Below are 14171 nucleotides of genomic sequence, written 5' to 3' on the forward strand. Positions count from 1 at the left end.
TATGTGAATTTATCCATTAACTGTTTAATTACGGTTTAATGGAATTTATAAATATGCTAACCGTTTAATCACAGTGTAGCAAAATTTAATCAGAAAACCCACCAAGCTTGTAAGGAATATATTTATGGGAGAAAATTATACTATGCAGTCCACTTGAAGATAAATAATTTAACAAGAAAATTACAACATAAATTATTTAATAAATAAAATAAAGAAATATTTTAAAAAAATCACACTGGTAAATTTCCCGCACCAACATTCCCCATCTGATTATGATTATGACAGCCAAAACTTTACTGTCAGAGAAGAGTTATGACAACCAAAAACTTTTCTAAGATTTTGGTCATGACAGCTGACACTCGCCCATCAGATTCCGGTTTTCACAGTTTGATGTGAAAAGTCTCGTGATCAGAGTATAGTCACGAGAGTCGGCACTCTACCACCAGAGTATAGTCACGAGAGTCAGCACTCTACCACCAGAGTATAGTCACGAGAGTCGGCACTCTACCACCAGAGTATAGTCACGAGAGTCAGCACTCTACCACCAGAGTATAGTCACGAGAGTCAGCACTCTACCACCAGAGTATAGTCACGTGAGCCAGCACTCTACCACCAGAGTATAGTCACGTGAGCCAGCACTCTACCACCAGAGTATAGTCATAAGAGTCAGCACTCTACCACCAGAGTATAGTCATGAGAGTCGGCACTCTACCACCAGAGTATAGTCACGAGAGTCAGCACTCTACCACCAGAGTATAGTCATGAGAGTCAGCACTCTACCACCAGAGTCGGCACTCTACCACCAGAGTCGGCACTCTACCACCAGAGTTGGCACTCTACCACCAGAGTATAGTCACGAGAGTTGGCACTCTACCACCAGAGTCGGCACTCTACCACCAGAGTATAGTCACGAGAGTCGGCACTCTACCACCAGAGTATAGTCACGAGAGTCGGCACTCTACCACCAGAGTATAGTCACGAGAGTTGGCACTCTACCACCAGAGTATAGTCACGAGAGTTGGCACTCTACCACCAGAGTATAGTCACGAGAGTCGGCACTCTACCACCAGAGTATAGTCACGAGAGTTGGCACTCTACCACCAGAGTATAGTCACGAGAGCCGGCACTCTACTATCAGTGTTTGGTCATGATAGGTAATACTCTACCATCAGAGTATGGTCATGACAGGTAATACTCTACTATCAGAGTATGGTCATGACAGGTAATACTCTACCATCAGAGTATGGTCATGACAGGTAATACTCTACCATCAGAGTATGGTCATGACAGGTAATACTCTACCATCAGAGTATGGTCATGACAGGTAATACTCTACCATCAGAGTATGGTCATGACAGGTAATACTCTACCATCAGAGTATGGTCATGACAGGTAATACTCTACCATCAGAGTATGGTCATGACAGGTAATACTCTACCATCAGAGTATGCTCATGACAGGAATTACTCTACTATCAGAGTATGGTCATGACAGGTAATACTCTACCATCAGAGTATGGTCATGACAGGTAATACTCTACCATCAGAGTATGGTCATGACAGGTAATACTCTACCATCAGAGTATGCTCATGACAGGAATTACTCTACTATCAGAGTATGGTCATGACAGGTAATACTCTACCATCAGAGTATGGTCATGACAGGTAATACTCTACCATCAGAGTATGCTCATGACAGGAATTACTCTACTATCAGAGTATGGTCATAACAGGTAATACTCTACCATCAGAGTATGCTCATGACAGATAATACTCTACCATCAGGTCATGCTCACGACAGTAATATTCATTGAACGATACTATGTTTCTATCTTACAAGTTGGCTGATATGGTACCTCAGAAAAAAATTCACTAATATAATAAACTCGGTGATTATTTTATCAAAATCAGGTTACATAAATCATTAATCCTAAATGTAGATGTCTTTTTCTGCGCTTGAGGTCTACAAGGAACTCTGGAGGGTAAACTCTGCCAAAATACCTTACAGGCTAACTAAGCAAGTATACTTCTGTCCTGAACGTTGTGTATAACTTCAGTAAACTGTTTGTGTACAAGAGCAGAGAGGAAGTGTTTACCTCATTAAAGTTGAGTGTTTACCACAATTTGTCGCACGGAGAATATTTTCACTAATGCAGACGATGAGTCACAATAGTATGGCTGAAGATATGATGGCTATACCACACACCGGATGATGAGGAGACGACAGTGTTTACGTTCGTCTTGGACCACCGTCAACTCTGCTGTGTATTACAGCACATAATAGCCTCAGAAACTGCACCCTGATCTTCGTTAACTAAGCACGTTACAGTTTTGATAAGCCATTTACATAATAATAATAATAATAATGCTTTATTCATAATAATCTGCATAAAAAGTACTTTAAAAGGGTATGATTGTCGGTAAAATGGGCTGTACATAAAATGAAGCTACTACTTCGTAAAACATTTCGGCTAAAGTTTGAATAATTCAGAAAAAAGTGATTTACAGGTATTATGGGGTAAACACTCATGAGAAATGAGAAAGTTAACATATAAACTTTTCTAAATGAGAAAGTTAACATATGTGAGATGTTCAAGAAATATAACATGACGTACGATACAAAGATGATAATGATGCCAGGCATAGGCTACTACATCATGAAATCTGCAGTTGTAGCATCTGTACAGAAAACGAATTTAATTTATTTATATTTATTTATTTAACTAGTACACGTAGCGTTACGGGTAAGCCTAATAAGAATCCTATGTTCCCCGGAATACGACCCTGCCAAGTCGTTTAACAACCAGGTACCCATTTTATACTGTTGGATTAAACAGAGGCAACAGTTAAGGATAGACGCCCAGTAAATCCTCCCCGGCCAGGATACGAACCCAGGACAAAGTGCTCGCGAACCGCCAGGCAAGCGTCTTAACCATTACACCACGGAGACTGCCCATGTGATCTACAAGCCTTAACGTGATTAACAACAGCAAGGATTTACAACGGTGAACTTAAGAAAGCAACTAGTACCAACCAATTAAATCAGTAAAAATGTAAAGGTTTAATAGGATATAAACACTTATTAATAACTACGAAGAATGGTTTGTTACTTTGAACTAATGTAGCTATGACGCCATGATGCTCAAACAAAGAAAACGTCTACAGCTCGCTTCATAGAAAACTGAGTTTGACAGCCTCAGTAGTTATCAAGTACTGACTGAATATTATTACAGGCAGACTTGACAACATCGATTTTTAGGTACTTATGTATATTCACATATTTGAATAAATCACTGTATTAATGAATTATTAATCACTGTATTAGTTCATTTACAAGAAGGTCATAATACATCTACATCAGATTTTGCCATTTCCTACCAAAGTTATTATATTTCTGTAAAACAAAAATTATTATGGGAAGCTTTCTCTTACCTTCTTGTGGTTAACGATGAATCATAAATAAAAAGAATACCGGCTGCAGAAGACTTGTGTAGTGAGCGTTCAGAGATCACACCCCACTCCCCTCACACGCATCTACAACACTAAACGACTCCTCACACCCTAGTGCCTACTCTGCCGTCACGGCCATGTAGGCTGCATAATAATCAAATCAAAGTTATATGAAACTAAGTTCCAATAAATGACTTACGTGCAAGACCAACTTGGTTAAGTACCTGAATTTATTTGATGCAAATAATCCCCATGCTTCTATACTGGCAGGACAAGTATGGGAGTCGTTATTCGGTTTATTCAACCAAACAATTGGACAGCTCGGCGAGTCATGGCATTTGATCTCCACCAAGACGACCACCATGATATGATAACACCAGCAAGGAAAACTGTACTAGTTTAATATCAATAATATTAAATCTTAATGTTGACAAGCCTTCACAAACACTCCCTGAAAGGCAGTTATATTAAAGCGGAAACAAGCTGCCAAACAGTGTTGCAAAGGCTCTGTGAACTTACTGTTCTGCCGCGTCTTCAAAGGAGTCCGCCATGACACATTGCATCACTGAGTGTAAGCTGATGAAGTAAAGGCCTGTGTGAGGGAGTGGGACGGGAAGGAAGGGGTATGGGACGAGAAGGAAGGGGGTGTGGATTATAGCAGTGGAAGCAAAAAGTGGGGGGGGGGAAGAAAGGAGGGGGGGGTGGCTGATAGCAGAGGAAGCAGGGAGGGGGGAACGGTTGAGAGGGATGGAGGAGACTGGGGGGTTATCGGGCAGGAGGGGAGGATGTATGACAAGGGCGGAGTGAGGCACGGAGTTGCAAGACGCAGGAGTAGGGTGCTGTTGGAGGCAAACATCTGACAGGTGGAAAGGAGTGTTGGGAATGATGTGTGCCAGGAGGGAGGGGTGTGTTGGGAGTGAGATGTGCCAGGAGGGAGGGGTGTGTTGGGAATGAGGTGTGCCAGGAGGGAGGGGTGTGTTGGGAGTGAGGTGTGCCAGGAGGGAGGGGTGTGTTGGGAGTGAGGTGTGCCAGGAGGGAGGGGTGTGTTGGGAGTGAGGTGTGCCAGGAGGGAGAGGTGTGTTGGGAGTGAGATGTGCCCGGAGGGAGGGGTGTGTTGGGAGTGAGGTGTGCCAGGAGGGAGGGGTGTGTTGGGAGTGATGTGTGCCAGGAGGGAGGGGTGTGTTGGGAGTGAGATGTGCCCGGAGGGAGGGGTGTGTTGGGAGTGAGGTGTGCCAGGAGGGAGGGGTGTGTTGGGAGTGAGGTGTGCCAGGAGGGAGGGGTGTGTTGGGAGTGAGGTGTGCCTGGAGGGAGGGGTGTGTTGGGAGTGAGGTGTGCCAGGAGGGAGGGGTGTGTTGGGAGTGATGTGTGCCAGGAGGGAGGGGTGTGTTGGGAGTGAGATGTGCCCGGAGGGAGGGGTGTGTTGGGAGTGAGGTGTGCCAGGAGGGAGGGGTGTGTTGGGAGTGATGTGTGCCAGGAGGGAGGGGTGTGTTGAGAGTGAGATGTGCCCGGAGGGAGGGGTGTGTTGGGAGTGAGGTGTGCCAGGAGGGAGGGGTGTGTTGGGAGTGAGGTGTGCCTGGAGGGAGGGGTGTGTTGGGAGTGAGATGTGCCCGGAGGGAGGGGTGTGTTGGGAGTGAGGTGTGCCAGGAGGGAGGGGTGTGTTGGGAGTGAGGTGTGCCAGGAGGGAGGGGTGTGTTGGGAGTGATGTGTGCCAGGAGGGAGGGGTGTGTTGGGAGTGATGTGTGCCAGGAGGGAGGGGTGTGTTGGGAGTGAGATGTGCCCGGAGGGAGGGGTGTGTTGGGAGTGAGGTGTGCCAGGAGGGAGGGGTGTGTTGGGAGTGAGATGTGCCCGGAGGGAGGGGTGTGTTGGGAGTGAGATGTGCCCGGAGGGAGGGGTGTGTTGGGAGTGAGGTGTGCCAGGAGGGAGGGGTGTGTTGGGAGTGAGGTGTGCCTGGAAGGAGGGGTGTGTTGGGAGTGAGATGTGCCCGGAGGGAGGGGTGTGTTGGGAGTGAGGTGTGCCAGGAGGGAGGGGTGTGTTGGGAGTGAGGTGTGCCAGGAGGGAGGGGTGTGTTGGGAGTGAGATGTGCCCGGAGGGAGGGGTGTGTTGGGAGTGAGGTGTGCCTGGAGGGAGGGGTGTGTTGGGAGTGAGGTGTGCCAGGAGGGAGGGGTGTGTTGGGAGTGATGTGTGCCAGGAGGGAGGGGTGTGTTGGGAGTGAGATGTGCCCGGAGGGAGGGGTGTGTTGGGAGTGAGGTGTGCCAGGAGGGAGGGGTGTGTTGGGAGTGATGTGTGCCAGGAGGGAGGGGTGTGTTGGGAGTGAGATGTGCCCGGAGGGAGGGGTGTGTTGGGAGTGAGGTGTGCCAGGAGGGAGGGGTGTGTTGGGAGTGAGGTGTGCCTGGAGGGAGGGGTGTGTTGGGAGTGAGATGTGCCCGGAGGGAGGGGTGTGTTGGGAGTGAGGCGTGCCAGGAGGGGTGTGTTGGGAGTGAGGTGTGCCAGGAGGGGTGTGTTGGGAGTGATGTGTGCCAGGAGGGAGGGGTGTGTTGGGAGTGAGATGTGCCCGGAGGGAGGGGTGTGTTGGGAGTGAGGTGTGCCAGGAGGGAGGGGTGTGTTGGGAGTGAGGTGTGCCTGGAGGGAGGGGTGTGTTGGGAGTGAGATGTGCCCGGAGGGAGGGGTGTGTTGGGAGTGAGGTGTGCCAGGAGGGAGGGGTGTGTTGGGTGTGAGGTGTGCCCGGAGGGAGGGGTGTGTTGGGAGTGAGGTGTGCCAGGAGGGAGGGGTGTGTTGGGTGTGAGGAGTGCCAGGAGGGAGGGGTGTGTTGGGAGTGAGGTGTGCCAGGAGGGAGGGGTGTGTTGGGTGTGAGGTGTGCCCGGAGGGAGGGGTGTGTTGGGAGTGAGGTGTGCCAGGAGGGAGGGGTGTGTTGGGAGTGATGTGTGCCAGGAGGGAGGGGTGTGTTGGGAGTGAGATGTGCCCGGAGGGAGGGGTGTGTTGGGAGTGAGGTGTGCCAGGAGGGAGGGGTGTGTTGGGAGTGATGTGTGCCAGGAGGGAGGGGTGTGTTGGGTGTGAGGTGTGCCAGGAGGGAGGGGTGTGTTGGGAGTGAGGTGTGCCAGGAGGGAGGGGTGTGTTGGGAGTGAGGTGTGCCTGGAGGGAGGGGTGTGTTGGGAGTGAGGTGTGCCAGGAGGGAGGGGTGTGTTGGGAGGGAGGTGTGCCAGGAGGGAGGGGTGTGTTGGGTGTGAGGTGTGCCAGGAGGGAGGGGTGTGTTGGGAGTGAGGTGTGCCAGGAGGGAGGGGTGTGTTGGGAGTGAGGTGTGCCAGGAGGGAGGGGTGTGTTGGGAGTGATGTGTGCCAGGAGGGAGGGGTGTGTTGGGAGTGATGTGTGCCAGGAGGGAGGGGTGTGTTGGGTGTGAGGTGTGCCAGGAGGAAGGGGTGTGTTGGGAGTGAGGTGTGCCCGGAGGAAGGGGTGTGTTGGGAGTGAGGTGTGCCAGGAGGGAGGGGTGTGTTGGGAGTGAGGTGTGCCAGGAAGGAGGGGTGTGTTGGGAGTGAGGTGTGCCAGGAGGGAGGGGTGTGTTGGGAGTGATGTGTGCCAGGAGGGAGGGGTGTGTTGGGAGTGATGTGTGCCAGGAGGGAGGGGTGTGTTGGGTGTGAGGTGTGCCAGGAGGAAGGGGTGTGTTGGGAGTGAGGTGTACCCGGAGGAAGGGGTGTGTTGGGAGTGAGGTGTGCCAGGAGGGAGGGGTGTGTTGGGAGTGAGGTGTGCCAGGAGGGAGGGATGTGTTGGGAGTGAGGTGTGCCAGGAGGGAGGGGTGTGTTGGGAGTGAGGTGAGCCAGGAGGGAGGGATGTGTTGGGAGTGAGGTGTGCCAGGAGGGAGGGGTGTGTTGGGAGTGAGGTGTGCCTGGAGGGAGGGGTGTGTTGGGAGTGAGGTGTGCCAGGAGGGAGTGGTGTGTTAGGAGTGAGGTGTGCCAGGAGGGAGGGGTTTGTTTGGAGTGAGGTGTGCCAGGAGGGAGGGGTGTGTTGGGAGTGAGATGTGCCCGGAGGGAGGGGTGTGTTGGGATTGAGGTGTGCCAGGAGGGAGGGGTGTGTTGGGAGTGAGGTGTGCCAGGAGGGAGGGGTGTGTTGGGAGTGAGGTGTGCCAGGAGGGAGGGATGTGTTGGGAGGGAGGTGTGCCAGGAGGGAGGGGTGTGTTGGGAGGGAGGTGTGCCAGGAGGGAGGGGTGTGTTGGGATGGAGGTGTGCCAGGAGGGAGGGGTGTGTTGGGAGTGAGGTGTGCCAGGAGGGAGGGGTGTGTTGGGAGTGATGTGTGCCTGGAGGGAGGGGTGTGTTGGGAGTGAGGTGTGCCAGGAGTGAAGGGTGTGTTGGGAGTGAGGTGTGCCAGGAGGGAGGGGTGTGTTGGGAGTGATGTGTGCCAGGACGGAGGGGTGTGTTTGGAGGGAGGTGTGCCAGGAGGGAGGGGTGTGTTGGGAGTGAGGTGTGCCAGGAGGGAGGGGTGTGTTAGGAGTGATGTGTGCCAGGAGGGAGGGGTGTGTTAGGAGTGATGTGTGCCAGGAGGGAGGGGTGTGTGTTGGGAGTGAGGTGTAGCTGGAGGGAGGGGTGTGTTGGGAGTGAGGTGTCCCAGGTGGGAGGGGTGTGTTGGGAGTGAGGTGTGCCCGGAGGGAGGGGTGTGTTGGGAGTGATGTGTGCCAGGAGGGAGGGGTGTGTTGGGAGTGATGTGTGCCAGGAGGGAGGGGTGTGTTGGGAGTGATGTGTGCCAGGAGAGAGGGGTGTGTTGGGTGTGAGGTGTGCCAGGAGGGAGGGGTGTGTTGGGAGTGAGATGTGCCCGGAGGGAGGGGTGTGTTGGGAGTGAGGTGTGCCAGGAGGGAGGGGTGTGTTGGGAGTGAGGTGTGCCAGGAGGGAGGGGTGTATTGGGAGTGAGATGTGCCAGGAGGGAGGGGTGTGTTGGGAGTGAGGTGTGCCTGGAGGGAGGGGTGTGTTGGGAGTGAGGTGTGCCATGAGGGAGGGGTGTGTTGGGAGTGAGGTGTGCCAGGAGGGAGGGATGTGTTGGGAGTGAGGTGTGCCAGGAGGGAGGGATGTGTTGGGAGTGAGGTGTGCCAGGAGGGAGGGATGTGTTGGGAGTGAGGTGTGCAAGGAGGGAGGGGTGTGTTGGGAGGGAGGTGTGCCAGGAGGGAGGGGTGTGAAGGAGGGAGGGGTGTGTTGGGAGTGAGATGTGCCAGGAGTGAAGGGTGTGTTGGGAGGGAGGTGTGCCAGGAGGGAGGGGTGTGTTGGGAGTGATGTGTGCCTGGAAGGAGGGGTGTGTTGGGAGGGAGGTGTGCCAGGAGGGAGGGGTGTGTTGGGAGTGAGGTGTGCCAGGAGTGAAGGGTGTGTTGGGAGTGAGGTGTGCCTGGAGGGAGGGGTGTGTTGGGAGTGAGGTGTGCCAGGAGGGCGGTATGTGTTGGGAGTGAGGTGTGCCAGGAGGGAGGGGTGTGTTGGGATTGAGGTGTGCCAGGAGGGAGGGGTGTGTTGGGAGTGAGGTGTGCCAGGAGTGAAGGGTGTGTTGGGAGTGAGGTGTGCCTGGAGGGAGGGGTGTGTTGGGAGTGAGGTGTGCCAGGAGGGCGGTATGTGTTGGGAGTGAGGTGTGCCAGGAGGGAGGGGTGTGTTGGGAGTGAGGTGTGCCAGGAGGGAGGGGTGTGTTGGGAGTGAGGTGTGCCAGGAGGGAGGGGTGTGTTGGGAGTGAGGTGTGCCAGGAGGGAGGGGTGTGTTGGGAGTGAGGTGTGCCAGGAGGGAGGGGTGTGTTGGGTGTGAGGTGTGCCAGGAGGGAGGGGTGTGTTGGGAGTGAGGTGTGCCAGGAGTGAAGGGTGTGTTGGGAGTGAGGTGTGCCAGGAGTGAAGGGTGTGTTGGGAGGGAGGTGTGCCAGGAGGGAGGGGTGTGTTGGGAGTGAGGTGTGCCAGGAGGGAGGGGTGTGTTGGGAGTGATGTGTGCCAGGAGGGAGGGGTGTGTTGGGTGTGAGGTGTGCCAGGAGGAAGGGGTGTGTTGGGAGTGAGGTGTGCCCGGAGGAAGGGGTGTGTTGGGAGTGAGGTGTGCCAGGAGGGAGGGGTGTGTTGGGAGTGAGGTGTGCCAGGAGGGAGGGATGTGTTGGGAGTGAGGTGTGCCAGGAGGGAGGGATGTGGTGGGAGTGAGGTGTGCCAGGAGGGAGGGGTGTGTTGGGAGTGAGGTGTGCCAGGAGGGAGGGATGTGTTGGGAGTGAGGTGTGCCAGGAGGGAGGGGTGTGTTGGGAGTGAGGTGTGCCTGGAGGGAGGGGTGTGTTGGGAGTGAGGTGTGCCAGGAGGGAGTGGTGTGTTAGGAGTGAGGTGTGCCAGGAGGGAGGGGTGTGTTTGGAGTGAGGTGTGCCAGGAGGGAGGGGTGTGTTGGGAGTGAGATGTGCCCGGAGGCAGGGGTGTGTTGGGAGTGAGGTGTGCCAGGAGGGAGGGGTGTGTTGGGAGTGAGGTGTGCCAGGAGGGAGGGGTGTGTTGGGAGTGAGGTGTGCCAGGAGGGAGGGATGTGTTGGGAGGGAGGTGTGCCAGGAGGGAGGGGTGTGTTGGGAGGGAGGTGTGCCAGGAGTGAGGGGTGTGTTGGGATGGAGGTGTGCCAGGAGGGAGGGGTGTGTTGGGAGTGAGGTGTGCCAGGAGGGAGGGGTGTGTTGGGAGTGATGTGTGCCTGGAGGGAGGGGTGTGTTGGGAGTGAGGTGTGCCAGGAGTGAAGGGTGTGTTGGGAGTGAGGTGTGCCAGGAGGGAGGGGTGTGTTGGGAGTGATGTGTGCCAGGAGGTAGGGGTGTGTTTGGAGTGAGGTGTGCCAGGAGGGAGGGGTGTGTTGGGAGTGAGGTGTGCCAGGAGGGAGGGGTGTGTTAGGAGTGATGTGTGCCAGGAGGGAGGGGTGTGTTGGGAGTGAGGTGTGCCTGGAGGGAGGGGTGTGTTGGGAGTGAGGTGTCCCAGGAGGGAGGGGTGTGTTGGGAGTGAGGTGTGCCCGGAAGGAGGGGTGTGTTGGGAGTGATGTGTGCCAGGAGGGAGGGGTGTGTTGGGAGTGATGTGTGCCAGGAGGGAGGGGTGTGTTGGGTGTGAGGTGTGCCAGGAGGGAGGGGTGTGTTGGGAGTGAGGTGTGCCAGGAGGGAGGGGTGTCTTGGGAGTGAGGTGTGCCAGGAGGGAGGGGTGTGTTGGGAGTGAGATGTGCCAGGAGGGAGGGGTGTGTTGGGAGTGAGGTGTGCCTGGAGGGAGGGGTGTGTTGGGAGTGAGGTGTGCCAGGAGGGAGGGGTGTGTTGGGAGTGAGGTGTGCCAGGAGGGAGGGATGTGTTGGAAGTGAGGTGTGCCAGGAGGGAGGGATGTGTTGGGAGTGAGGTGTGCCAGGAGGGAGGGATGTGTTGGGAGTGAGGTGTGCAAGGAGGGAGGGGTGTGTTGGGAGGGAGGTGTGCCAGGAGGGAGGGGTGTGAAGGAGGGAGGGGTGTGTTGGGAGTGAGATGTGCCAGGAGTGAAGGGTGTGTTGGGAGGGAGGTGTGCCAGGAGGGAGGGGTGTGTTGGGAGTGAGGTGTGCCTGGAAGGAGGGGTGTGTTGGGAAGGAGGTGTGCCAGGAGGGAGGGGTGTGTTGGGAGTGAGGTGTGCCAGGAGTGAAGGGTGTGTTGGGAGTGAGGTGTGCCTGGAGGGAGGGGTGTGTTGGGAGTGAGGTGTGCCAGGAAGGCGGTATGTGTTGGGAGTGAGGTGTGCCAGGAGGGAGGGGTGTGTTGGGAGTGAGGTGTGCCAGGAGGGAGGGGTGTGTTGGGAGTGAGGTGTGCCAGGAGTGAAGGGTGTGTTGGGAGTGAGGTGTGCCTGGAGGGAGGGGTGTGTTGGGAGTGAGGTGTGCCAGGAGGGCGGTATGTGTTGGGAGTGAGGTGTGCCAGGAGGGAGGGGTGTGTTGGGAGTGAGGTGTGCCAGGAGGGAGGGGTGTGTTGGGAGTGAGGTGTGCCAGGAGGGAGGGGTGTGTTGGGAGTGAGGTGTGCCAGGAGGGAGGGGTGTGTTGGGAGTGAGGTGTGCCAGGAGGGAGGGGTGTGTTGGGTGTGAGGTGTGCCAGGAGGGAGGGGTGTGTTGGAAGTGAGGTGTGCCAGGAGTGAAGGGTGTGTTGGGAGTGAGGTGTGCCAGGAGTGAAGGGTGTGTTGGGAGTGAGGTGTGCCAGGAGTGAAGGGTGTTTTGGGAGGGAGGTGTGCCAGAAGGGAGGGGTGTGTTGGGAGTGAGGTGTGCCAGGAGGGAGGGGTGTGTTGGGAGTGAGGTGTGCCAGGAGGGAGGGATGTGTTGGGAGTGAGGTGTGCCAGGAGGGAGGGGTGTGTTGGGAGTGAGGTGTGCCAGGAGGGAGGGATGTGTTGGGAGTGAGGTGTGCCAGGAGGGAGGGGTGTGTTGGGAGTGAGGTGTGCCAGGAGGGAAGGATGTGATGGGAGTGAGGTGTGCCAGGAGGGAGGGATGTGTTGGGAGTGAGGTGTGCAAGGAGGGAGGGGTGTGTTGGGAGGGAGGTGTGCCAGGAGGGAGGGGTGTGAAGGAGGGAGGGGTGTGTTGGGAGTGAGATGTGCCAGGAGTGAAGGGTGTATTGGGAGGGAGGTGTGCCAGGAGGGAGGGGTGTGTTGGGAGGGAGGTGTGCCAGGAGGGAAGGGTGTGTTGGGAGTGAGGTGTGCCAGGAGTGAAGGGTGTGTTGGGAGTGAGGTGTGCCTGGAGGGAGGGGTGTGTTGAGTGTGAGGTGTGCCAGGAGGGCGGTATGTGTTGGGAGTGAGGTGTGCCAGGAGGGAGGGGTGTGTTGGGAGTGAGGTGTGCCAGGAGGGAGGGGTGTGTTGGGAGTGAGGTGTGCCAGGAGGGAGGGGTGTGTTGGGAGTGAGGTGTGCCAGGAGGGAAGGGTGTGTTGGGTGTGAGGTGTGCCAGGAGGGAGGGGTGTGTTGGGAGTGAGGTGTGCTTGGAGGGAGGGGTGTGTTGGGAGTGAGATGTGCCAGGAGGGAGGGGTGTGTTGGGAGTGAGGTGTGCCAGGAGGGAGGGGTGTGTTGGGAGTGAGGTGTGCCAGGAGGGAGGGGTGTGTTGGGAGTGAGGTGTGCCAGGAGGGAGGGATGTGTTGGGGGTGAGGTGTGCCAGGAGGGAGGGGTGTGTTGGGAGTGAGGTGTGCCAGGAAGGAGGGGTGTGTTGGGAGTGAGGTGTGCCAGGAGGGAGGGGTGTGTTGGGAGTGATGTGTGCCAGGAGGGAGGGGTGTGTTGGGAGTGATGTGTGCCAGGAGGGAGGGGTGTGTTGGGAGTGAGATGTGCCCGGAGGGAGGGGTGTGTTGGGAGTGGTGTGTGCCAGGAGGGAGGGGTGTGCTGGGAGTGAGGGGTGCCTGGAGGGAGGGGTATGTTGGGAGTGAGGTGTGCCAGGAGGGAGGGGTGTGTTGGGAGTGAGGTGTGCCAGGAGGGAGGGATGTGTTGGGAGTGAGGTGTGCCAGGAGGGAGGGATGTGTTGGGAGTGAGGTGTGCCAGGAGGGAGGGGTGTGTTGGGAGTGAGGTGTGCCAGGAGGGAGGGATGTGTTGGGAGTGAGGTGTGCCAGGAGGGAGGGATGTGTTGGGAGTGAGGTGTGCCAGGAGGGAGGGGTGTGTTGGGAGTGAGGAGTGCCAGGAGGGAGGGGTGTGTTGGGAGTGAGGTGTGCCAGGAGGGAGGGGTGTGTTGGGAGTGAGGTGTGCCAGGAGGGAGGGGTGTGTTGGGAGTGAGGTGTGCCAGGAGGGAGGGGTGTGTTGGGAGTGAGGTGTGCCAGGAGGGAGGGGTGTGTTGGGAGTGAGGTGTGCCTGGAGGGAGGGGTGTGTTGGGAGGGAGGTGTGCCAGGAGGGAGGGGTGTGTTGGGAGGGAGGTGTGCCAGGAGGGAGGGGTGTGTTGGGAGGGAGGTGTGCCAGGAGGGAGGGGTGTGTTGGGAGGGAGGTGTGCCAGGAGGGAGGGGTGTGTTGGGAGGGAGGAGTGCCAGGAGGGAGGGGTGTGTTGGGAGTGAGGTGTGCCAGGAGGGAGGGGTGTGTTGGGAGGGAGGTGTGCCAGGAGGGAGGGGTGTGTTGGAAGTGAGGTGTGCCAGGAGGGAGGGGTGTGAAGGAGGGAGGGGTGTGTTGGGAGTGAGATGTGCCAGGATTGAAGGGTGTGTTGGGAGGGAGGTGTGCCAGGAGGGAGGGGTGTGTTGGGAGTGAGGTGTGCCTGGAAGGAGGGGTGTGTTGGGAGGGAGGTGTGCCAGGAGGGAGGGGTGTGTTGGGAGTGAGGTGTGCCAGGAGTGAAGGGTGTGTTGGGAGTGAGGTGTGCCTGGAGGGAGGGGTGTGTTGGGTGTGAGGTGTGCCAGGAGGGCGGTATGTGTTGGGAGTGAGGTATGCCAGGAGGGAGGGGTGTGTTGGGAGTGAGGTGTGCCAGGAGGGAGGGGTGTGTTGGGAGTGAGGTGTGCCAGGAGGGAGGGGTGTGTTGGGAGTGAGGTGTGCCAGGAGGGAAGGGTGTGTTGGGTGTGAGGTGTGCCAGGAGGGGGGGGTGTGTTGGGAGTGAGGTGTGCTTGGAGGGAGGGGTGTGTTGGGAGTGAGATGTGCCAGGAGGGAGGGGTGTGTTGGGAGTGAGGTGTGCCAGGAGGGAGGGGTGTGTTGGGAGTGAGGTGTGCCAGGAGGGAGGGGTGTGTTGGGAGTGAGGTGTGCCAGGAGGGAGGGATGTGTTGGGGGTGAGGTGTGCCAGGAGGGAGGGGTGTGTTGGGAGTGAGGTGTGCCAGGAAGGAGGGGTGTGTTGGGAGTGAGGTGTGCCAGGAGGGA

The 14171-nt window shown here is 56.6% G+C and overlaps 1 protein-coding gene across 4 annotated transcripts in view; it reads right to left on the reverse strand.

Moving 5' to 3' along the window:
• LOC123746346 (uncharacterized) overlaps positions 1 to 4066 on the reverse strand; it is a 225027-nt gene extending 220961 nt beyond the window's left edge. For 3 of the 4 annotated variants that reach the window (XM_045727805.2, XM_045727803.2, XM_045727806.2), the window contains exon 1: positions 3432 to 3552. The gene's annotated coding sequence lies outside the window, so the exon portion shown is untranslated. Of the gene's footprint in view, positions 1 to 3431; positions 3553 to 3968 lie in introns of those variants that run through there. The other variant, XM_045727804.2, reaches the window with a different exon arrangement.
• Positions 4067 to 14171: the final 10105 nt, after the last annotated feature.

This window comes from Procambarus clarkii, chromosome 80 (assembly GCF_040958095.1).
Source record: "Procambarus clarkii isolate CNS0578487 chromosome 80, FALCON_Pclarkii_2.0, whole genome shotgun sequence".
Classification (NCBI taxonomy): Eukaryota; Metazoa; Arthropoda; class Malacostraca; order Decapoda; family Cambaridae; genus Procambarus; species Procambarus clarkii.